General features: G+C 41.1%; 1 protein-coding gene and 1 pseudogene across 7 annotated transcripts in view; one reads left to right on the top strand and one right to left on the bottom strand.

The window, feature by feature from the left end:
- Positions 1 to 26,501, bottom strand: part of Inpp4b (inositol polyphosphate-4-phosphatase type II B) — a 750,330-nt gene that overhangs the window by 716,291 nt on the left and 7,538 nt on the right. The window contains exon 2 of one of the 7 annotated variants that reach the window (XM_039097428.2): positions 22,824 to 22,954. The exons of the other annotated variants lie outside the window; for them this stretch is intronic. The gene's annotated coding sequence lies outside the window, so the exon portion shown is untranslated. The remainder of the gene's footprint in view (positions 1 to 22,823; positions 22,955 to 26,501) is intronic. 7 annotated transcript variants of the gene reach the window in all.
- Rps15-ps8 (ribosomal protein S15, pseudogene 8) lies at positions 5,353 to 13,560 on the top strand (annotated as a pseudogene).

Genomic DNA, 26,501 nt, shown 5'->3' on the forward strand with positions numbered 1-26,501 from the left:
GCTAAGATAAAAATAAGAACAAGTATAGAAACAGACACCCCATCTAGCTGAGCCACCTCTGCCTTTAGACAAATAATTCATTCTTTTTAAAAAGAATTGTCTTGTATACTTATTCCATGAGGATGATAAGCGCTGATGATTTGAGTCTTCTCTAACTGACCTAAAAATCGTACACCGGCACTTGGAAGCTACCCAAAATGGTTCTCAATGCCAAACCAGAGACAAGTTGGGTGAGGGAAAAGAGATTCATATTGTCTTATAATTCATACGATGAGTATCTCAGAATCCATACTAATATAAATAAATAAATAAATAAATAAATAAATAAATAAATAAATAAATAAATAATAAATGAATGACTGAGTAAATGTGAAAGAAACAGGTCTCCTGTGCACAGGATTTTAACAACCTATGTAGATGGTTCACTACAAATGTAGAGAGCGGTCTCCACACTCCTCCTCCACAGTCATGAGCTGTGTGGACTGAGTCCCTTCCAAAGGATCCAGTGTGGAAGGGATAGTAGTGACGTAATTCTGTTGTGTGACACTGACCAACCATTCCCAACAGGTGACCAAGATGAAAGGGCAAAATCGTGTCATGATAAGGAATCTTAATAAGTGGTGAGAACAGCATTTCGATCTTGAGGTCTTCCTTCCCCGTAAAAACCACGAAAAGCCAGCAGTGTCCGATGACAGCTTCGCACTCCAGCCAGGAGTCCTACGGTATATCTCACTGGTATTCCTCACGGCTGCCAAGGTCAGCCAAAGCCACACAGGTCCATGAAACTGTCACAGGCAAATGTGGACTCCAGAGACATGACAACTCAGAAACAAGGTAAAAAATCAGTGGGATTTCAGGACAAAAAATGAAATTAGATAAAAAGTAAAGAAATCTCGGTGATGTGTAAGCTGTAGTTAATGGTACAGTTAATGACGAGTGTAGGTTCGTTAGTCATAACGAATGCACCATTGTGAGATTTTATCAGGGAAAATTGTGTGTGGGCTGCATGAGAATTGCATTGCCCCAATTTGTCTATAAATCCCAAGTTGTTCTAGAATAAATGCAGATTTTTAACAAAAGTCATGCAAGTATAACTCCACGGCGGTACCATATCTCAGTTTAAGAGCCTTCCAGGTACCTTCGTGTTAGACATAAACTCTAGAGAGAACACTCGGTCTGGCCTCCCCGCCAGTCATACTGTGTCTTTGGACAGGGATCTCCTGTCCTTGACATTTATGCGACATGCATGAGGCTTAACAAATGCTGGATGAATCCCAAACACATGGTTCTGTGTATCAGCAACATTCACTGCTAATTTTATTTTATTCAGTACAAATCAGGAACATGGTTAGGAAGTGTATATCAAAAATTATGATGCCCTCCTTTCAAAGTTCAATTAAAAACTACTGCAGAAAGAGACCGGTTTCTTCCAGAGATGATTAGGAAGTTTATCTTCAGTTGTATAAATCACTTGCTGTGGACTCAAACAAGATGACGTTTCCTTTTGTAGTGGATCCTGTCTACCCACTGTGTAAAGAGAATAAAGGGCAGCTTTATTATGAAGTCGGATTGCTAAATTTGTGTTACCATCACCGTTTCTCTGGCAACCACTGATATGAGGAAAGTAATAAGCTGACTGCAGGGTAGAGAAGAAAGACATGCCTTCTCCTGGGCTACCTAGCCCACCCTCTTTGGAAATGCCTCAGCCTTTCCACACAGCAGTGAGCATTCAGGAGCAAAGCGCTCACTGGAGAGAGACGGTACCACTACCCACTCTGGGCACTGCACCATTTGGATAAAGAAAAATTTCTCAAAATAAATTAAGTTGCCACAACTCAAAGTTGTTCTTTTGTATTTTGTAAGAAATTATTTCATTAATAATTCTGATGCTGTTCTTTCTTAATATTTTTTATACTAGCCATGTGTGCAGGTTGAGATAGTTTCCACAGGAAAAGCTATTCATGGGAGAAGGAAAAAGGAACTGCTCAGCCATTCCTTTCCAGAAAGAGGATTAACATCCCACCTTGAAAGAAAAATAGGAAGAGTCTAAAGAAATCCAACTTCTTCAGAAAAATTGCAAGTTAAATAAATACAAATAGAGCTACACATAAAATATATTACGACGTATGTATAACTAATTTCAGTTGTTGGTAAGGTTTTTGAATACCTTTCATTGTACTCATTCAAACCAAGAACATGGTAGTTTAACAATGTAGCTGGTAATTCTGGTTTGTGTGTGTGTGTGTGTGTGTGTGTGTGTGTGTACACATGTGATATCTGTGCTTATACACATGCATACATGTATGTGTTCAGAAATACTGAAAGGCCATTATTCCCTTTCAAAAAATCTTGATTTTCTGGTAGTTTGTTTTCCTTTACAGGACATTTCAATGTTCAGAGTAAGCCAGCATTTATCAAGCACTGAGCGTGCCCCTGGTGCTGCTTTGAACAGGAAGAATGCACTGCTCTTTGACTGAGTACAAAACCTCAGTGGACAGCGCAATGCATCAAATCGCGTACTCATGACGTTCATGTTCAGCCAGAGCCCAGAATGGGATCTTATGTGAAAATAAAGTGTTTTCAGGCTGGTAAAGTTCAGAAAGGGGCACACTACATTAAGATGGGCTGTAATTCCAAATTTGTCAGTCTCAAACTGATGTCCTTACAGTAAGGAGAAATAGTCACAGGAGAACAGCATGTGACAGCAGAGGCAGAACAGAGTGACTCAGAAAGCCATGAGTCAAAGGACCATGAAAGCCAGAGATCCAGGCTAGAGACCAGAAAGCCCTTCCCCCAAGGCATCTGTGAGAGCAAGGCCCTGAAAACACGTTTATTGGTGCAGACTTGCTTCAGTTCCCCCCGGAACCCATATGACAGCTCACAACCACTTATGACTCGAGTTCCAGGGGATCTTACACTCTCTTACGACTTCTGCAGGCCCCGAGTATGCAGGTGGGCCACAGACACACTCTGGCAAATACTTATACATATAATGTCAAAATAAGTTTTAAAACGGAACGGATTTAGGTGAGATAACCTTTTTAAAATACTGCATCCCTACTCATGTCTATCAGAATAGATGCCACAGATGCAAAGATGGGGTCAAGGAGAAAATGGGATTTGCTTCTTTCCTTTGCCGTTTAGAAGCCCAGACCTACACTGCACATCGCATTCATTCCTTTAACAGGGTGGTTGACGATCCCGACTACAGGATAAAAGTTTTTCAGTGAGGTTCCCAGCCATGGCTAAAAAGCAATAAAACTAAAGATGTGTGAAATGAAATTATCAGTCACAGACCTGATGAGGTTCCAAAGCAGGAGCTAGCAGCATCCTTCAGCCCTTTGCAGTCTCCCAGCGTGCTCCCACCCCACCCCACTCGGCGCAGTTACTCAGTCTTACAACGCTGAACTGTGCGGTGATGGCTTTCTTATTCCTGACCATGCTGCTGCCCCAGACTCTGCCCAACCCTCTCACACTCCCCACCGATCTCATCATTTCTTCTCCAAAGGGCACTTTGGAGAGACTGGTAGACAGGGAGAAACCTCAGTCAAAAGTGCGCCCGATTGAGTACTTGGCTCGCCCACCCACATCAGCCTGGGGGCGGAAACAAGGCTCACTACACGTGGCCCAGAAAGTAACCATTCAAGAAGAAAAGAACAAGTGGATTTCCGAACCATTAATATTTCTCAGCTTTCTCCCATCATCCTATCCAGTACTTTATATTCTTAACGTCTGGACTAAGAAAATAAAAGTGTCTCACCCAACTTTATGACTAGTACCATATAAAAAGGAATCCGAAATAACAATAAGACACACCAGGAAATTGGGACTTCTTAAATAAATGTGCGGATGAGTTTGGGGCTTCCTTTTGCTAGAATTAGAAAAACTATCAGCAAGCTTTCCAAAAATGGAGAGGGAAGGGGCTGGGGATTTAGCTCAGTGGTAGAGCGCTTACCTAGGAAGCGCAAGGCCCTGGGTTCGGTCCCCAGCTCCGAAAAAAAAGAACCAAAAAAAAAAAAAAAAGAAAGAAAAAAGAAAAAAGAAAAAGAAAAAATGGAGAGGGAAAGGACAGGGGTGGGACGGGGAGGGAAAGAAGGAGGGAAAAGCTTAAAAAGAAACCAGAGAGAAATAAAGTTTAAAATGTCAGTGAAATGCAAGCCTAACCAGTTAAAAATGAGAAGACAAGGTAAGGCGTCCGCGCCTGCTGCGTATCTGGAAACCTGGAGAGTGGCACTGTGCCAGTGCCGGCGCTCCCCACCCAGCTACCCTGTCTACTCTAATTCTCACAGCTGCCCCCATTATCCTGCTCTCTCTCAGACCCAGACTTCATAGACCACCATCACACCGTCACTGAGAAGCGCCTGCCCTCCCGGGAAAACACAAAAGTAAAGCTCCTTTTTATAGCTTCATTACAGCTTTCCAGGGGACATTTTCCATGACACTTTTTTTCAGAAACTGTTTTTTTCAAAAACAGGAAAAAAAAAGGCAATGTAAATACGTGGGTGTGGGTGTGTCTATTGGGAAAATTAGCACACAGATGGGCATGCACACATATGTACATACACAGGGCTCATATGGGAAAGTTGGCACACAGATGAGCATACACATGTATGTACATACACACAGGCTCATATGGAATAGTTAGCACACAGATGAGCATGCACATGTATGTATATACACACACACACACAGGGCTCATATGGGGTAGTTAGCACACAGATGAGCATGCACATGTATGTATACACACACACACACAGGCTCATATGGGAAAGTTGGCACACAGATGAGCATGCACATGTATGTATATACACACACACACACAGGCTCATATGGGAAAGCTGGCACACAGATGAGCATGCACATGTATGTATAGACACACACACACATAGGGCTCATATGGGAAAGTTGGCACACAGGTGAGCATGCACTTGTATGCACACAGACACACAGAGGGCTCATATGGGAAGTTAGCACATAGCTGAGCATACACACATATGTACACACACACAGGCTCACATGGGACAGTTAGCACACAGATGAGCATGCACATGTATGCACACTCACAGGCCTCATAGCCAATGTCTGACTGACAACTCAGGATGTGTTATGGTGGAGGCATCCACAATCCATCCTCTTATCCCAAAGTGAATCCAAATCTAAGAAAGCCTCAATTAGACTTCACATCTTGCAAAAGGAAATTTTGTGTAAACCCCATTGATGCTAATCCTCTCCAGCCTGTATCATCTCTCCCACTCCCGCACCACCCACCTTCTGCTTCAGCCCACACCACCTCCTCCCATCCCAACCCACACCACCTCCTCCCACACAGCCGTTTCCTGAAAGGAGTAAATCATGGCACCCGATTCAGGCTTTGTTCCTACAAATTTGGCATCAAAGAGTTCACTTCCAGGTGAGGCTTTTGACTTCAAATATAAATAATGTAGACCTCGATTAGGTTAAATTGGAATGAACCTTGCCTTGTAGAAAGGTCATGCGAATTTAATTGATTCTGAGCAAGTTGATAGAAGTGGAAATAGGTTGGATGTGGGGACAGGACTGTTTCTATTTCATTGTTAAGTTCATTATCTGTCCCTGCTGTGACAGCACCCACAGGAAAGCAGGCTGTATTCAGTGAGGACGGAGGGTTGCCAGAGCGTTCTCTGCTTTGGCAACGTCATGCATGTGCAAGTGATTGGTTTGCTTTTGCATAAGCATATAATAAGGAAATAAATTATTGTGTTATTTCTTTATTTGCTTGGTTTTTGATCTCCTAATGTGGAATTCTTGGCTCTGGAAGCTGAAGGAAATAACATGTTCACCAGAGTCAGCATCCTTTTGTTCTGACGTTGAGACTTTTGAATGTCTTACGAAACTGGTATTGGAAATTTGATTGATTTTAAAAGGACTCTGTTTTATACATTCTATTACAACATTATATTGGTTACAGTCAGTTAAGTACTTAATTTGTGCCCTGGATTTTATTAGAAAACTGTATAGATTACTTTCCCAATATTGAAGGTATTGTTTTTCTCTGACTAGTAGTTATTTGTGGGGTTTGTTGTTTGTTTGTTTGTTTGTTTGTTTGTTTTGCAGTGGTTTGAATATGCTTGGCCCAGGGAGTGGCACTATTAGGAGCTGTGATGCTGTTGGAGTAGATATGGCCTTGTGGGAGGAAGTCTATCACCATGTGAGTGGACAATGTGACCCTCCTCCTAGTCACGTGAAGGTTAGTCTCCTTCTGTTTGCCTTCGGAACAAGAGGTAGAACTCTCAGCTCCTCCGGCACCATGCCTGCCTGGATGCTGCCATGCTTGATGATAATAAACTGAACCTCTGAACCAGGCCAGCCTCATTAAATGTTGTCCTTTATGAGAGTTGCCTTGGTCATGGTGTCTGTTCACAGCAATAAAACCCTGAGACAGTTTTGTGGTTTGTTTTAGTTCATATTGTAAAAGTCTCCAATGAAGATGCAGTATTTAATTCATTCTCTTGAGTAAATAATTTCCTTTCCTTATATGCTACTTTCTCCTAAAGCAGTTAGATTTATGTATTAGTCAGTTTTCTATTTTCACATTTTATGTCAAAAATGTGCTCTGCCTTAATTAAATGACACTACAAGGTAGCTATACTTTTCTTGAGGAAAATATTTTTCTTTGTTGTTAAAGAACTTAATAAGCATGATAAAAACACATTTTTGCATTATGTTCATTACTTGATCCTCATAAATATACTGTTAGTATTTTATTTTTCAGATTTTCACCAACTATGTAGCTTTTGTCTATCTTTTTAAACTACTTATTCTGTGACTTTCCAACTTTAACTAAATATGAATCATTTTCCTATGTATTCAACAATCTTACTAATAAACAAAATGAAATATGTTTCAATTTATTTCTTTAATTAGAAAGAACAACAGCATCACTGCTGGACTTACAGAGGTGATGGCCCCTCAGTAGCCTGTGATACCTGTTACTGGGAATTGCTACAGCGGGACATGTTGGGTCTGGATACACTTCCTAAATCACATCATGCCAAAGAGGAAAGAAGGCGTGAGGAAACCTTAGCTTCCAACTTTCAGCTAGAAGGAATACATACTCTTTTATGGGAGAAAATTAGATTTTGCTCCATGTCCCCTGAGTAGGACTAGAAATCAGTAGGAAGAAGCTTATGGGGGAGTAAGTTCTTCTACATAGAGGAGGATTTCAAGAGCACCAGTAGGAAGTGAATGTCCTGCCACTGGAGACCCAACAAAAGCTGGACCTAATGATTGTAGCGGTGAGCCCTCAACAGACTGGGAAGTTGGACTAGAATTAAAGATTCCTTACAAAGGGAACAATGAAGAACAATTGTTTTTGAAGGCAAAAGCCCTCTGCACACTTGTTCTGAGACACTTCATGAGCGTTGTGGCATTGAGCCATGACCTTAACAATGAATGCGTACAGTACAAGCACTCTGTTTTCAAGTGTGTGTCAAATCTGCTGTGCAGATGGAGATCCCGGCAGTTGTGAGTAGCCACATGCAGGTGCCGGGAACCTTCAGCCCTTATATAAATGACTTTAAAAGCAAAAAAAAATGTTTTTTTCACACAATATATCCTGATTATGGTTTACACCTACCAAATCCTCCACCCTCCCAAATCCATGAACTTTCTTTTTCTCTTTTACTAGAAACAATTATTATCTAAATAATGATAAAAATACAGTAAAAACAAAAAAAAAAGAAAAAAGAAAAGGAAAGAAGCCGGAGGAGAAGGAAGAGAAGAACGAGGAGGAGGAAAAGGAGGAGAAGGAAGAAGAGGAAAAGGAAGAAGAGGAGGAGGAGGAAGAAGAGGAAGAGGAGGAAGAGGAGGAGAAGGAGGAAGAGGAAGAAGAGGAGGAGGAGGAAGAGGAGGAGGAGGAGGAAGAGGAGGAAAATAGTAAAAAACCCAAGAATGAAAGTACCAGAAACACAGATAGATGCAGAGACACATACACATCTTCACACAGAGAGAAATTCCATAAAAACACAAAACTGGAAACTGTAATATATACATGTAAAGGACCGATATGTTTAAAAACGAAGACAGAAAACAAGACAAAACAAACAAGAAGCAAGCAAAACAAAACCCTGACAAGGGATTAAGAAACAAAGAACTTCCAAAAGTAAAAACCCCCACCACTGAGTTCATGTTGTGTGGGCTGTCTGCTGCTGGGCTCAAGGCTCGCCCTTCTAAGTGGTTTGATACCCAAAGAAACTGTGTTAGAGAAAACTAATTTTAAGTACTTTAAAAATCTTTTCTTTAAAAATAAAAGCGTCCAGAACTAGGGGAGAAAAACAACCTTTTTTTTTTAATTACATAAATTGGAAATTATCCAAAATGAAAATCTCTGGATTCAGGGTTGCTGTTTTTGACAAAGTATGAAGGACACTCTTTAAAACGACCCCCATCTTCGTGATAGAGAAGTCAAACTAGGAAATAGAGCACGGGGACGAGATCTGCTCTGTAGCCTATGGTGGCTTGTTCTTCCACATCAGACTTTTCCAGAACCATGACATATTTTAAAGGGCAGGCTATTGCATTTTATGAATGCAATAGGTTAGTTTCTTTCTTTTGACTTCCAGAAGACCTCCTGCCTTTTAAAGTGGATCACTAACTTGGAGATGGTTACCTGAATCACTAACTTGGAGATGGTTACCTGAATCACTAGCTAGGAGATGGTTACCTGAATCACTAACTTGGAGATGGTTACCTGAATCACTAGCTAGGAGATGGTTACCTGAATCACTAGCTTGTCATCTCTGGGAAATAAAGATATCCGGAGAGGAGCATGCTCACTTGACTTAAACTGTCAGAAGTTTTGAATGTTTTAATTATGTAAGATTTTCTGCAATTTTATGTGGTTGCCTCTAATCTGCCAGCATAGTCTTCTTTGTTTAACTCTCAGGTAGGGATATAAATAGAATGTAACCATAGTGTGCCAAGTTTTGTGCAGTGTGTCACCAACTGTCTCTCACTGCGATCACTGACCGTAGAAAACTTATCATCAAAAAGAGTTGTAGAAAATGCACCTGCAGGCCAATATCCATACCATAAGGACATAGGCAATGAATGGCAAACTCACAATAATGATCAGGGCTTTGGTGTCACACACTAAAGGTCACATCCACCCGGAGTGTTTTGAGATGACTGATGGGTGCAGTTCACCTGGGAAGGACCTTAAAGCATGGGTAGAACATTAGAGACAGAGATATGATCAATGGAAGAGGGCACTAAAGAGAGAAAATAGTGTGAACACACAGGAAGTATTTCAAGAGATCAGCTAGTCTTAGTAGAAACAAAATGTTCAAGAGCAAGTATCAGAATGGTACAATGCTCAAACAGAGGTCTCAGCAGCCTTTCTCTCTCTGACAGTTACAGGTTCTCTTGTACATTTCCTTGTGTGCCTTCTTCTAAAGCTTATCTTTATTTTGGACATGATGCCCCACTATTTGTAAGGGCCCAACTATTACTATTCAAGGTTAAAAAAAACTTTCCTGAAAGTTGATTTTTTTTGGTTCTTTTTTTCGGAGCTGGGGACCGAACCCAGGACCTTGCGCTTCCTAGGCAAGTGTTCTACCACTGAGCTAAATCCCCAACCCCGAAAGTTGATTTTTAAGATTCTACTTTGAGCAGAGACACAAGAAAACACTGCCACATCTTATTTTTCCTATTCTGAGAACCAAACTTGGAGAACATAAATCTTCATAAGCTTTAGTTGGTTTAGTTATGCTTGTAAATTATTTGAATTCACATGTGAGAAGGGCTCGTATATCAAGTGTCACAGACCAAGTCTTTCATTTTAAATAGCCTTATATTTCAGAACAATGCCACACAAGAATTAATGTCATTGAGTCCTGTCTTGTTCCCTTTAAGTTTGCCCCTAGAAATGGCACTTGGTATCTTCAAATCTCTGAGTCCTAATAATTCATGAGCTCTGTTCATTGCCCTAATTCTAAATATCTTCCTAGATATTAAAACAATGAAAAGAACTCCATGTCCACAGGTTGAAAGAAGCCACATTGTTAAAAAAAAATGTCCTTACTACACATTCAATACAACTCATCCTAATAACAAGGACTATTTTTACAGAGTTGAGAGAACAAAGAACATTTAAGAATCATAGAAAATGTACTTCGAGGAGCAACATCTCTCTCTGTCTCTCTGTCTCTCTCTGTCTCTCTCTCCCTCTCTCTCTGTGAGTGTGTGTGTGTGTGTGTGTGTGTGTGTGTGTGTAAAAACAAAAGTCATGAACTGTGGTGGATTGGGATATGGAACAGTTAGAGTAGAAAGTGGGGGATGAAAATTATGTAAATAAGGTGCTGATGCATGAAATCTTCAAAAAAAAACTAATTCATGTGAAATCAGAGGAAAAAACAACAAATGGCCCAAACTATCTAAACAATAACAAAAAGAGCAAAGAAGAAAGCATGAGGCCACCTGCTTCCAACTATGTTGCAAAACTGCAGTGATCAAAACAGTATGGTTTTGACCTAAAGACAGATTAACAAACCAATGGACAGAACAGAGAGCCTGAAGTCAGCCTGCATGTGCATGAAAGCTGCTAAGAACGGGCACTTTTAGTTTTTGCAATAGCTGTCTCCATAAAAATTGGGTAACAAAGAATCATGAAAGTAGATTAGGAAAGGGTAAAGACTATGCTTCAGTACACCTGCAGAGGTAACAAGATCCCAACAGCAGAGAAAACAAGAGAAAAAGAGAGAAATGAATTACACCCAACAAGCATCCAAACAGCAGGGTAAACAGGTCTCGGGGCTAAGAGACAACTAGACATGGTAGGAAACTCTAAGAACATTACATCTGCACAAAGGGTTAATATCCAGATTAGATACACCATACGCCTTAACAGCCAAACAAAAATCCAATTAAAACTGGCAGTAAGTCTAAATAAACATGTCTCTATGAAAGACGTACGAATTACTAATGGGTATATAAAAAAAGATTTAAAGGCTTAATATCAACTAAACCCAGCTGGGAACCCCGGAAGCTACAACAACAAACAACTGTAGAGGCAGAAACATCATGGGAGTGACTGACCACTTTCTGATTGAAGTCAAGCCCCGCTTCATAACTTAAAACCCATACCTGACCCCACTGTCTGGCTAAGAACTTATGACTGGTCATAGACCCTGGAAAACTTACTACCATGACTCTGATAAACAGACAGCATTAAACCCAGTCCTAGTAACTTCTTGCTATACCCATAGATTAGGGCATCTTCCAGCCCTGGTCTGAGGAGCCTCTCTCTGCAGTAAATGGCTACAGAACAGTCTTCAGCCATAAAAATTCAATGAAATGCTGTCATTTGCATCAATCTGGCTAGAATGGGCATCATCATAGTAAGTGAAATAGACCAAGCTCAGAAAAGCAGCTACTACACAATTTCACTCCTATCTCGAGTCCAAAAGGTTTGAGTCATACAAGTTGAGAGTAGAGTGGTGGTTGCCAGGAACTAGGGACAGCAGAGAGAGGGAGGATGGCGGAGTTGGGGGGAGGGGGATGGCAGAGTGCACTATCTCATAATCAAATGCAAGAAGTAATTTTGGTGCTCTAGCAAGGAAGGATGGTTGTGAATTATTGTGTATAAATGTTAAATCACATGCACAAGAAAAAAAACAGAAAAGTAAAAACTAAATAAAATATTTTCCACTCCAGTTATTTGAAATTGCTTGGTGACTAAAGATTTGTGGTGCCCTGATCCTTGCTTGTAGAATCTTCCCCAGGGAGCTGTTCTTTTCAGCGGTTACTTTTCAGTAGAAACTCACAGCCAGCTAAGCCTGTCTCTTATTCACTGTCCAGAGGTCTCCACCTTCAAGCACACAGGGAGAATGAATGACCCAGCACGTTCTTGAAAATAGCTAAGATTAGGTACAATAGCCGTTGTGTTTTTGAACAGCCCTGGAAGTTTGCAATGAGCTAGCTTTCAGTTCCAGATCCTGAGACTGGAGCAGCTTGTCTTTTGCTATAGGCCCTCTGATGCCTTCTGCTGCTCCATAAACTTCTGAGATCTTCCTCCCTCTACGGTATCCAAGGCCTTCATGGGGAGCACAAATCAGGCCCTGGCATTCTGCCCTCCAGGCATATCGCTTCTTGCTTGGCAAAGCCAGGGCTTCTTAGCATCATTTGCTTGTCTCTCCTCAGCAATGACTTGTTCTCTAAAACTGTTCTTTGTGAGAAGAGTCTCTCAGCCAGCCCTGCACTGCTAGCATCTGAGTCATGCTGTATTGGCTCTGCTGAGTATTCAAGGTGCTGCATGCTCTGAATATTAGCAGAAGTTAATTTTATTTTATCTGTTCCACTTGAAAAAGAGTCTTCAAAACCAACCATCCAATTTAATAAAGTCACTCATAAACTAGAAGTTCCTAATGTTAATTGTGGGAAAAAGCCAACAACAATTCACCAAAATCCACTAAAAGAAATTCAGTAATATCCCTGCTCACAGAAGAAAAGACCATATCACCTTTGGAGCTGCAGGGAGATCCTGAAGCACACTCATCACAGATATGTAGAGATCAAGTAAACAGCAAAAACACTTAAGCTTTTCTACAGCATGGGGGAATAGACAAGTCGAAAGTCAAAAATATAGCTCCCAAGAGGAGAGTCAACTCTCTCAGGAAGCTGACATAAAGTGCCTTCTGATAACTGTATCTTTTCCAACCCCTCCCATTCATAGTTCAACAAACCAATCAGACTTTATATGGACACGTTATGGTCATCCATTCATGCAATTATTACAAAATGGCCTCTCCCTATAGAGTAGATTCTATATGAAACACTAGGCAGATACTGATAAAAGAGTCCCAACAAAAGCCCCACCTACATGGCAATAACAGGAAGTCATGAATTAGTCACAACTCATAAGATTAAATGGGAAGAGGGAACTGGATAGAACCCAGAAGTACTCCGAACATGAAAGACAGTTAAGAGGAAGACACCAGGAAGAATACAAAGCATGGGGAAGTGAAAAGGAAACCGGCTTCCACCTCAGAATTTCACTCTTCAGAGAGCTTAAAAGGCATTCAGGATACCTAGTCCACACGAAATTAAAAGGAGCAACAATTCAATAAGAGATAATACGAACACTTCCTTTTCCAAGCAGTCGCCAAGATTGCTGAAGTGAAGCAGAAGTGAACCTTCCACAAGTACATCTACCATGGCATGGACCTTGACCAACTGCTGGACATATCCTATTAGTAGCAGTGCCCTCCAGACGTGGCACCTGAACCGTGGCCTGCAGCAGAAGCAACACTCACTGCTCAAGTGCTTGAGAGAGGCCAAGAAGGTGGTGCCACCCATGGAGAAGCCTGAGGTGGTGAAGACCCACATGAAGAACATAATCATTCTGCCTGAGATGGTTGGCAGCATGGTGGGTGTATACAACAGCAAGACCTTCAACCAAGTGGAGATCAAACCAGAAATGATTGGCCACTACCTGGGCAAGTTCTCCATTACTTACAAGCCTGTGAAGCATCGCCAACTGATATTGGTGCCACCCACTTCTCCTGATTCATCCCCCTCAAGTAGCAGAGGCCAATAAAGGCTCGTTATTTAAAAACAAACAAAGAAAAAAACAAAAAACAAACAAGAACAAAAACAAAACAAAATAAAAAAACCAAAGATAACATATTCAGGTCTGAGCATAGGACAGATGTTAAGACTTTGAACCTGTGTTCTGTGTACCAGGTAACTTGAAGCCTGCTCCTAACTATAGCATTCTAAGGGAAGCCTGTATATATCTTGGCAAAGATAGGAAAAGCTCTGGACTAGAAACAGTAGCCTCTGAAAAAGAACTGTTTATATAATAATTCTTCTGCATAAGCCTGGGGTTCAAGTACAGCTGTTCACACAAACAGAGCTTGGGTGGGGGGTTGGGAGTCAGTGATGTCTTGTGGAAACAAATAAATCCTATCTGGACGAAAGTATCCTCAGGTCCCTTAAGAACTACTTTTAAGATTAACCAAAAATGTACCCATATTTTATTAAAATAATGAATTGAAACTTGAGATAAAAGTCCATTGTAAGAATCAGCAAAAATCTATAAGAAACTTAAACTTCAGATACCAAATCTAAAACGCAAAAATTAAATAAGCATGAGATGCCTACAGAAATAAAAGCTAGAAGTAGATTTTGAGAAACAAGACATATTAGAAATTATTTGACAGATCTGAAGAAAAGAAATTGTGTTGACTCTCTGGGATCTGTCCCATCCACCCTTCCCACCACGAAAAGGTTGATATCTGTGGACAATCAGACCAGGCATGCCACTTTACGTAGGGTTTCTATTGATGTGACATAGCACCATGACAAAAGAACAAGTTGAAAAGGAAAAGGGTTATTCTGCTTACATTTCCAGATCATAGTCTACCATTGGAGGAAGTCGAGACAGGAACTTAAGCAGGGAAGGAACCTGGAGGCAGGAGCTGATGCAGATGACACAAATGATGAAGGGTGCTGCTTATGGGTTTGCTTCACATGGCTTGTTCAGCCTACTTTGTTCTAGAACCTAGGACTATCAGTCCAGGGATGACACCATTCACAATAGGCTGGACCCTCTCTCCATGATCAGTAATTTAGAAAATGCCCTACAGCTGGATCTCATGAAGACATTTGCTTAACGGGAGCTCCTTTTTCTCTGGTGACTCTAGCCTGTGTCCAGTTGACATATAAAACCAGCCAGTAAACATGCTATGGACCCTTCTGACCAGGTCTGGGCAAACTGGAGGACAGACAGACCGGTAGAAAGAGGATGAGTCTAGGTGTTTGCACTCAGTGTCATTCCTGGGAAGACCAGAGTTGCCTCTATCTGTGGCCGAAGTTGATGGCTCCAACCTGCTCTCCGTACCCTTCCTTTATGCAACATCCACTGACATCTACTCCATCACTGTTCCTGCATCAGCTTTTCTTGCGGATGGCCTTCTGCATAGCCAGAAAGGGACAAAACCCTACAGAGATATGGCGGTCCTACTGGCAGCATAATTTTCAATAGTAACATCAGCCAGAAAATGATGGGGTGTTGTCTTCCAAATGCTGCTGAGAGGAGGAATTGTGTCACAGTACTATTCAATGGCAAACAGCACAAGCTGTTTAAGGAAAACAGAAGTCAAGAAGATTCTGTAACAATGGTCGTTCCCTACAATAAATGTACACAGAAATAGTAAAATTGCATGAAAATATTGAGAATAAGGAGATTTTGTAAAGTATCATGACAGCAAAATCAACACATTATAGTCAATACTCTGTCTAAATGACATTAGCAAAGAGATGCTATTTTAAATAATAAAATTGAAATAGACAGCTAAGAATAAGTGTGGTGCAAAAGAGAGCAAGCCTTAAGGAAACAAATCAAGGTCTACTGAGGTACACTACCAAAGAGATAGGTTTCGGTCATGGAAACAAAGACTACAATAGGCAACACAAGATGTCTGACCTACTCAAATTAACCCAATGATTGACATCATTCAAATCACAGAACAATAGAGGCATATGGAGAGGCATAGACATGCTTAGTTTTTCTTATATAATGCATGAATGTATGCATGATATTTTATATTCAAAATTTAAGGTCTAGGGGGAATTCAGTATCAAGAAAGTAAAGAAAATAATTTTTAAAGAGAGAGTCAAAACCGTCTCTGACACTGCCAAATGATCAAGTAAAATTTAAAGCAGAAATAGCCAAAATATACAAAGTCTCTTTTTCAATCACCGGGTTGGGAAGCTTTTATTGAAGCTGTGGAGATGGAGGCCACACTACACTGAAATGGGAGCTGTGGGAAATCTTGAACAGCCCGGCCTCAGGCCTCAGTTCTTAGCTCTCTCCTATGGAAGAGGAAGGAAGTAGCTGGAGGAGAGAAAGGGAGTTTTATTCAATTGAATGAGTGAGAATATTGAGTATGTTCACCTGTAAAAGCAAAGAGGAGAGAGGAAGGCCCAGAGGATGAGGAAAGTACCCGCCAGATGTCCTTCAGGCTGCAGGCATGATTACAGCCGAGAGCTAATGTCCAGATTTAGTTCAGCCTGGACAAGGACCAAAAACTGCCAACAAGAAACTTGAGCGAAATAGAGCAGGTGAGAACTTATTAAAGGAACCATTTCTGTGTTTATTTCAGAAGTGAAATAAAGTGAGAATGAGAGGTTCCAAAGATGCACTCCTCCCTCACACTGTTTCCTTTACCCAGCTCCAATCCTGGTGAGTCCAGTGGCAAATCCAAGAAGACATTTGGATAGTCAGATGCTGTCGATACTCTCGGGAAGAATGTATCAGCAGACAGAGATCCTATTGCCTTCTAGGTTCATACAGCAGACTTAATCCTGGAGTAGGCTAGATGGGACCTTGTGCTCTGCTCCCTTTAACTCTTCAAAAGTTATCTGGAAGACAGCTACTGGGTAGGGATTGCACAGCTCAGAGTGCCACAGAGCAAAGGAATTGCAAATTGTCTGCTTTTGCACATTAAAACATTAATCTCCCCACAGGGGGCAACTTCAGTCATTTCTTCGAAAATGTCTTCTTCAAGGATTCATTAGGGTAAAGGGAGAGTCTTCCTATCCATTAATTCAAAGGACATGTGCACGCACATTCCCCTGTGTTTTCAATGAATGATGACAGGACCATACATTCAAATTCTTCTCATGTTTCCAGAAAGCTTTTGTGTTCCCTTCCCAAGATTAAGCATCTTTGTTGAAGGATCTGCAAATGAACTTCACCAGTGAGCTCAGTCGAAAGATCTGCTCCAGTCACAGCCCTCCACTAGAAGATGGAGGATCCTTTAGAGGATGGAATTGGTCCATGCTTATCCTAACGACAACTTGCCACCTGAAGTGTGCTCATTTTTTCCCAAATAGATTGTTCTTGCGGAGTAGTTGAATTCCCACGGTATCTGCACTATAAGTAACCACGGCACAAATAAACCCTTAACAGCATTGGTGCCATCTGGGGTAAACAAAGCCTTCTTAAAAATAAAATATATTTTGTGCTCAACACGTATCTTCTAAGACAGCAGGAGGGGAAGACAATCCAGCACATACAGTGGCTGTTCTGCATTTAGCCACCAACGTCTACAGAGAGCTTTAGCCAGTGCATTTTACGGAAGTTAACGTTTACTTCTACTTATGTGGAACGTTCACAGTCGAAAATTCAGCAACGAGTCGAGTTTCTAAGCGTGCCCAATGCTCATAAAATGACCGTGTAAATAAAGCAGATTGGATTCCAAAGCTCTGGTGGACAGCACAGCAGATGTTTCCTTCAACTAAGATGGTTTTTTTAGGCCATGAAACAAAATTTGGCCTAGAATGATCAAAGTGAATGATTAAAGGCTTCCAACTGCTGGACAATTTTATGCCCATAATCACCACAGAATCTCCAGACATAAAGTGTGTCCTCAACGGAGTGATTGCAGTCAAACTTCAGCCAGCATTTCCACAACCTGAAGTAGAGAGATAATCCTACAGATGGGTATTGTTTTAGTCACACTCCCTCATGGATGGGACGATCACAATATCAGTTTACACACAACAGGCAAAGCCTTCTCTGCTTCTGCCACCCTGGTGACAAGCCTTGGAGGGAGTGGGGTCACCAGTAGGGTACTTTCATTCCCTAAGACAGAAGTTGGCTGAAGAAGGCTGAACTCTGAGCTCTGAACTTTGTACTCACTTCTGCTTCTGGGCAATTGCAAGGACAAAGCCTCAAGTGTGCTAAGGAATTTGCCCAGAAACCTCTGTCTATCAGTTCCTTAGTGTGCACCTAGAACATGACAAGCTACCTCTCTGTGTGTCAAGTCTCTCCCCTGACTTGTGGTGAGGGCCACAATACTTGGATCACACAACTGGGGGGAGGAGAATAATCAATGTGTGTGTGACTCGGGATGTCAAGCAAACACAAGCTGGTATTATTTTCCTCAAGATGGACTGTCCTGCTTCGTGTGTCCTCCTGAATACACATCTTTGGCCTTCTGTGTATCACAACTTCCTATTGTTCTTTCTCATAACTGCGACAAAAGATGACAAGAACCCTCCAAACTGCTCATCCTCACCAAGACAAGGGTTGGCCCTACCATTGTTATACAAATACCTTGCAAGTCCTTGTCAAAGTTCACTGGCAACATGTTATGAGACTTTTACCACCTTCACAGGCTCTGACACCAGGACAATGGAAGTCCTACAGGAAAGCAGAACTTACTCAGAGCAATGGGCTTAGCAAATGACTAATGACATAAGGTAGGCCCTGAGAAAATGTTACTGCCCTCTTCCCATTGCCGTCATTCTTTCTCTCTCTGGTTCCTTTAAACCCATACATGTGACAGTGTATGCATTCACACATAGAGTGCCAAAATCTCCCTGAAATAGTAAGAATTTACTACTAACTCGAGTCTATCTAGACCTCATCTCCATTGTTAGAGCAGCTATGTGATTTTCATTGAGTAATATAATCCTTCATATTGATCATTCACTTATCAAAATGATATTGAGGCTATTATACACAATGCGTCCTGCTGGGCATTAGACCCAGTGATTACCTGAAACTCAAAGTAAAGATACCAAAAGCCAATAGAGACTCCCAATAAAGGGATGAAAACTGACTGCGATATTTGATTTCAACCTTGAATTTGATTGAACAAAGGTTTACCCGGGGCATTACTGAGGCACATTGGGTTCCTCTGTGAAGGTTTTTCCAGAGATGAACCCAATATGGTTGTCCTCACCCCACAAACACAGGTTCTGGACTGAATCAAAGCTGTCCTACGTGTGGTACCAGGATTAAAAACATGCATGTAAAGTACGCTGTTGTTCTTGACAGGAGTCGCCCAGGGAACTCCTTTGCATCAGGCCTTACCTCAACAGCCCACACAGCCTGCCTGAGGAAACTTTATGACATGGGATTATGATTAAAGCACTGCCTGCTTCTTATCCAAAACCATGGGAGTCTAGGGAATTTTCTGAATGTCCCATCATATCTTTCCTGCCCAGAGGAGGGGTGGGGTTGGGGGCGATCACCTACTACACTATTACTTACATTACAAATTTAATTTGAATGCCATCTAGTTTTAGCTAAATTCTAAACTATGTTTTTGATTCTATTATTGAACTGCTGTAAAAAAAAATTGGTGTCTTTATTTGTGGTTATTCCACAAGCCATCTCAGACCATTTTTTTAAGTACACAGGGAATAAATAATGAATACATTGGTGTAAGTACATGAATAAAAATACCCAGTTTCTGACAGCAAAGGACAACAAGGCCAATGTGGCTTCTCTAGAGTAATTATTATTCATAGGATGTTTGAGTAACACTACCCTGTCTCCATAAAGCTCCCTTTTCTCCCAACCATGGGAGACTGTCAAAGACTGCAGCCTACCACTCTCCCTTTACTTTGCAAATGTGTTTGTGGGGTTGTTACCCAACAATACCATTTGTGTGGGTCCCTCCTCAGAGCCGAGTGAATCAAGATGTTGTTCATCAGAAAATAGAATGTGGAAGTAGAGACTCATAGAGAAGTCCTGCTGAACTGGGACTGAATATTCAGTAAATGTTTATCAGTTTTCTTATTAAAAAATGTTTATGTGGACCAGTATGCTAGGAGAAAAAAAATTTATCAAATGAATTTGTCATTTTTCTTTTTTTTTTACATATATATACGTGTAGAGTGTATGCACATGTAGATATAGCTGTGGGGGCCAAGTTATGTGCAGGTGTTTGGAGGCTGTAGGTTGACATTAGGTGTCTTCCTTTTTGCTCTCCACTGTTTAGAATGAGGCAGCATCTCTCTCTTGGACCTCAAACTCACTAATTCAGCGAGTTTAGCTAGCTAGCTCTTTGAACATGAGAACCCAAATAAATGTATGATTGAAAGCACTCGTGCACTGTCTTTGGTTGACAGCATCCTTGGTTCCTCTTGTACCTTCTTCTCAGTATCCCATCACCAAGACCTTCTGCCAGAGAACTTTAGACAAGTGGGAGAGAAACTCCCCTGAGGCTTTGGGAGGAATTCTCATCTCTACTTTAAACATACAAGCAAATGTAAGGATTCAAAATGGAACATAGAAAACAGCAAATGACCCGAAGCCAGTTAGAAACCCTTCACTTGGCTTCACCTGTTGCCAAGTTCAATTCCCTCACGCATGGATGCCAGTTCTGACCTGGTAACCTACCTATGCAGAAGCCATTGCAGTTTTAAACAAGCAGATAAACCTGATTCTTGAGCATCACCAAAGGTGATAGCTCAGAATAACACTTCCATAAACAAACAATCCTGAGTGAACAGATCAGCTGTTCTTGAAATAATTTGAAGACCCCTTGAGAAAATACGTGGCTGAGACTAGCCCAAGCAGATGGAGTCCTCCAGTCAGAGAGTAAGAAAATGGGGATGACTCTTGGTGAGAAAACAAAGGCTTTCCATCTTGTGTGATTTGAACATGCAAATGGTTTTCTACTCCAATGTCAAAGGATCTCAGTGTTAGAATAGATGGTACGGTAGCACTTGAGAAACACATAGACAAATTGTGTGTATGGAAATATTTCTGAGTAATTTTTGATTTTAGCAACAGTGTAGCTAATGGCCACAAAATAAACAACAGCCTCAGGCAAGACAGCCAACCGCGCCACACATTTGCAACGTGCCGGAGTCGATTATCTTACAGGTAATTTTGTCAGATTTAATACAAGAAATAAAATCTCCCCCGAGCAATATCTGTTACAATTTATGTTCTTGTTATACCAACTTCTATATATTTTAGGACTGTATTGTAACACCTCATTAGTTATCTGATTAAGAAATTGGCCTATGGTTGATATTATCGTTTAAATATTTGCACTGAATATACAGTAGATTAAAGCAAAATAGTTTAAGACAAATATATGTTGAACTCAAAGCTGTAGCCTTCAGGCTTCCTGTGCCTCTGTCCATAGGACACTGCAAGACTATGACACAGAGATATACAATAGCACTGAAAACAGAAAGGAAAACAAACAGCTCAAATGGCCAATCTCCTTTGATTGAAAGCCGAGGTCACAGGATCATGATGCCTGATGCCTTCGTCAGTCCGAGAGCAGAGGATAAAAGGAGGAAACACTCAGGTAGAGGGTTGCTGTCTGCCCTGTGCCCTCAGACACAGCAGGAAGAGCTGCCAAAATCAAGCCATCAGTGAGATTTAGATAAGACTGTATCTTTAAAAGGTGCCAGCTCTCCTTAATCCCATCTATCCATTCAATAAGACTCAATTAAAACCTTAAAGTATATTGGATTACAAAATTATTCTAAAATTAGTCTGGAAAAGAGATCAATGAAAGTGGTTTTCAGACATTGAAGGGGAGGGAGAAAAGTACTAAAAAAAAAACCTCACATGTACCGGACGTGGAGATACAAAAATGGCATTCAATGTTGGGTTGCCTTCATAAAGGAACTGAAAAAGCCACTGGAGTAAAATAAGTATAGGGGAACTGAAAGCCCAGGAAAGGCAAATGTGGGAGCATTTGCATGTGTGTGTGCACCAGCCTGCAGACTAAGGGAGCATCTGCATGTGTGTGCACCAGCCTGCAGACTAAGGGAGCATCTGCATGTGTGTGCACCAGCCTGCAGACTAAGGGAGCATCTGCATGTGTGTGCTTGCAAACTGAGGGAGTATCTGCATGGGTGCACCTGCAAACTACGTGAGCATCTGCATGCTTGCTATGCAGACTAAGGGAATGTTTGGCATCATTAATAAAAGCAAGACACAGTGGAGGGTAAGTGTCATATTTAAAGACTGCTGTGGTAAGAAAATGCCCATTTTAAGAGGAATTTCAATGGGTTGCTTATTTCATATTATCCACTGGAAAACGTTGACTATGTGAGAGATGCAGGCCTTTACTAATTAGATATGGAAAAGTTTAAATCAACTTAGACAAATCAGAAACTTCCTTGTTAATTGAAAAAACGCAGTCCTCATACACAAAAACGCCATGGGGAAAACAAGATATTCATTTAATCCAAGCGTATTTTCAACCGATATACACAAAGAAGATACGAGTAACGTAATTGGCCAAGGTCCAATATCATCTCTACATAAAAAGACAGGAAATTCAGGGTCTCGATGCACAGCCAAGCTAAACGCATGAATTAGCATGGAATTGTAATGTGCACATGAAAATAAGGGCTACACAACGTTCAGTCTCACTCGGCCAAGCCATGGAGAAGAAATACGTCACGTCAAAGCCTAGATTGTATTTTATCTTGTGTGCGCATGTGTACTTTGTGTGCGTGTATATGGATCAGAGCCGCCACATTAGTTTTTCCAGCGGGGTCTCTCAGGAAACCCAGAGCTTTTCCTTTGAGCTCTGCTGACTGTCCAGGGCATAGCCCTATCTATGCCCACCTCCCCGGCACGCTGCAGCTGCAGGCGTACACCCTGCCCCCCCCCCAGAGTTTTGTCACGGGTGCTGGGGATCCAAACTCAGTTATTCATGCTTGATCAACAAGCCTTTTGGTCAATGAGTCATCTTCCTAGATTCTAAAGTCTAGATCTTAAAGGAGAATCAACTTTAGTCATACCCACTACCCAGTTGTGTGATCTTGGCGAGGTTAGTTAACATCTTCCAAAGAACAGTTCCTAACTTTTAAAATGGGAGGTAGGGTTGAGGAATAAATCTTCATGAAAGAATAATGCATGTGATGTCCTGGTTCAATTCCCAGCACTGAATTAAAAACAACAACAATGGTTGACTCATGAGACCACTGCCCTCCAACACTAGACTTGGGTTATGAACAGTTTCTAGAGGGTCTCAGTCAGGCTTCGCTTCTGTCATTAAATTCACCCTCACCTTCTGAATTAACACACTTTTAGTATCTTCCCTGCTGGCGAAATGATGACAGGTCTTCCCGTGGTGATGCAAATAAATGCAGGCCTTCTGGAAAACACTTTGCTAGTGTGAGGGTTTTTAAAAAGTTTGTTCTGCAAAAAAAAAAAAAAAAAAAAAAAAAAGTTTCACAGTCTTTATTCAGTATGCCACTTCTAGGAATTGCTCCCAGAATATTAGAAATTAGATAAAATACAAAGTATTTGTCACAATTTGATGACAACAAAATCATTGCCAATAATCTAAAAATCTAAGAATGTCTATGACTAATTACTATATAATTCACTGAGCTCCTATCAACCCCCCTTTCTGCCATACACACTATGTGTATGTCTGTGCATGTGAGCGTGTGTTCAAGTGCGCAAGTGCATGTGCGTGTGCGTGGGGGGGGTGGTCTATGGTACAGTGTGTGTATGGGATGTGTATGTGAGATGCTGGTACACATCACAGTGTGCACGTGAAAATCAGAGGACAGCCTAAATTCTCTCACCTTCCACATATTGAAGGCAGGTCACTTGGTAACTTCTCTGCTGTGTGTTTCAGGCTAGCTGGTCCATGGGCTCCTGCGGACTCAGTCTCTGCCCCTCATCTCCCCAACAGTTGGCATTGTAGACAATTGCTCTATGTGTCCAGCTTCTACATGGGCTCCAGGCATACAAACCCAGTGGGTCCTCAGTGTTGTACGGCAAGCACCTTGCCCTAATGAACCACTCCTCAGCTTCCACATTAACACTTTTCAGCTTGAGGTGTTTGACAGCCTGGGGAAAGCGACCATCTATGGACAGAACATAGCCCAGCAGAGTAGCTTGCAGATGACAAAGTCAATCAGTATCTAAGCTAGCTCGAAGGAGTGAATTTGAAATTAAAAAGGAAAACAAAACAAACACCAGCAAATGCACTGTAATCATTATAAGAGAATCATAAAAAATTCTAGAAAGTAATATAAAAATGTGAACAATGTTGATTTGGGTGACGTTTTTCTCCCTCTTTTAGACTTCACTTGTTCATTATTTGTGTTAATGGAGGCTCACGACACTTTTAATCAGGAAAATAATGAGTGGGGAAAACTAAAGGCGTCAAATAGGATAGAATGGCTCCATTACTTTCTGATCCACTATCCCAAGCGTCAGCATTCCTTACTCTTACTGTTGCATAAAATAAGGACGAGACGTGAGCAACACAAATAAAAGGGGAAGGATTGTGAACACATCTCAGGGAAGAAATTATGGGTTGGATATGAATCAAAGAAAACCCAGGAGCTTTTGTTTGGTTTGTTCCCAGCCGCTGACTTCTTTTGCAAGTCCATAGAGGCACTGGCTGGTGACACTGGCAGGTAGAAGGAAGTTACTGGAGGAGCAGGGCTGATGATGAGCCTTAGGCCTGGACCCTGGCTCTATCACCCTTGGTCCCTTGCCATGTAAGGAACCTCTTCCACCATGCCTTCCCCTACATAATAGACTGAGAGGTTCCAAAACCATGAGCCAAAAGAAACCTCCCTTCTACAAGATGTTTCTGTCAGGCACTGTGGTCACAGTGATGCAAATATAATTAATATGGAAAATACTATATGAAAAATCATATAAGTAAAAACTTGTTATACATGTTCTTGTTCATATATTTATATATACTCCCTTAGAAAGAGATTGTGCATTTCCTCTAATATATTTTATGCTAGATACATAATGGCCTGGACATTGTATTTTATTTCTTCCTGAAATCTTTCACAGTTCTCTTTATTTGAAACTTTAGTTCCACAAAATGTATAGGCTTTATTTCAATCGATCCTAGTCTTTCTCAAAGGATAGACCCAAATAACACTTCAAATTCTTGGGTGTTATTCTCCCTCAGTTAATGAGTTAAGAAAACTTGTAAGATGCTAGGATTTCTGTTTTCTAAGGAAAGCATGATGTTTTATTCTAGGAATTATCTCTTAAAATGTCTTTCTATAATACATGCCCCCTTGACCATTCTATTACTAACCAGTTATGTGGTTTTGCCTAAGTTTGCTGAATTTGTAAAGGACTATGTGATAGCTATGCTTCCTTGGATATAATTTTTATAACTTGTTCCCATACTCCAAAGTGATTAGAAAGTGCAGAGGACTACAGATGAAATTAAAATGGTAGACAACCATAGCATCTGGCTATGGGATAGATAAACACCCACTGATCCTGATTGGATAATCATAGCATCTGGCTACAGGGTAGGCAAGACTCTTCTGATCATGAATGAACAACTATAGCATCAGCCTATGGAGTAGACAAGAGTCCACTAAACTAGGCTTATGAGCTTAGAAATTTTACGTAATAAAATATTTTTATTAGTGCACCTCATAATGAGCAGCTTTAGTTGATGGCTGTTTTCCCTGATTTCCATTCCTACAATAGCCACACGAAGTGAACATGATTGAAAGGCCAAATCATCCAGAGAGGGAGATGACACAGTGGCTACATCCTGCTGCATGAATGAATGAGCTGATTAACCCTGTTAGGACTCATAATATAATTTAATCATTCGCCTAAAGAGAGGCAAGTCTACAACCAGGTTAACAGAGAAGAAATAATTTCAGTAACTCTCACCTGCATGATCACCAATAAACCATAAGTACATCAGGGTTGGTCCCGTTTGCTCTCTTACCATCAGATCACAGAGCCTGCTCAGGGATAATGTGAGCATTGACATTGTACTGTACCCTTCCTTCCCATTGTTTTGTTGGTAGTGTTGCTTTTCATCCATTTCTTTCCTTATTTTAAGGAAGGGCCTTGCTGTGTATCCCAGGATGAATGCTAACTTTTCAACCTCTCATCTCTGTCTCCTTAGTGATAGAATTAGAGACATATACCACCATGTTCAGCTCACTTGTAAGGTTTGTTGGTTGATTCGTTGGCTTGTTCATTTGTTTGTTTGTTTGTTTGTTTGTTTGTTTGTTGCACTGATGGGACACAACAGGGAGGAGGCTCAGGGGAAGCATGACAGTCTGTGATTCCTAGGGAAAAGGTCACAGTGTGTTGTGAAAGGGTTAAGCTTCAAATGTGCATGTATAGTGGGTAGCACAGTGGCTGTTTTGGGGTTGACCAGATGCCTTTATTTTCATCATGTTCATTTAATTTTCCCTTTCCTCCTTACTCACCCAGTCATAAGCAAAATTCCGGCACATTTAATTCAATTAATTCTGAAGAGCTCTTCAGGTATGAAGGCTCCACATAAAAGCAGTGAGTGCTAAATATTGCAATCACATCTTTAAAGTATTTCAAATATCAGATCTCCAGGATATAATTCTAAGGGTTCTGTGCTTGTGGACTTAGGTAACTCCCACAATATAAATAAATAGCTTAGAAGAAAGGCTTTAAAAACTGAATGCAGTGAAGATGACCCACAGCAGCTAAGAGCTGCACACTGCCACCTGGTGTTGAGTGTCTGTAATGGCAGCCTCCCGTGGACAGCTACCAGAGGGGAAATTCTGTATTTTAAAACAACTTTACCAGAGGACAGTGTGGAAACAATCTTAACCTTAAGGTTTCAGCGGAAAGAAAGAAAAAAGTCTAGTAAAACCGATGAAATCGCACATGCCATTAAAGGTAGCCTGTCTCATTAAGGCACATCCAAGTACATGAGTAAACATAAAAATCTGTAGGTTTTGTT

Source organism: Rattus norvegicus, chromosome 19, assembly GCF_036323735.1.
Source record: "Rattus norvegicus strain BN/NHsdMcwi chromosome 19, GRCr8, whole genome shotgun sequence".
In the NCBI taxonomy this organism is placed as follows: Eukaryota; Metazoa; Chordata; class Mammalia; order Rodentia; family Muridae; genus Rattus; species Rattus norvegicus.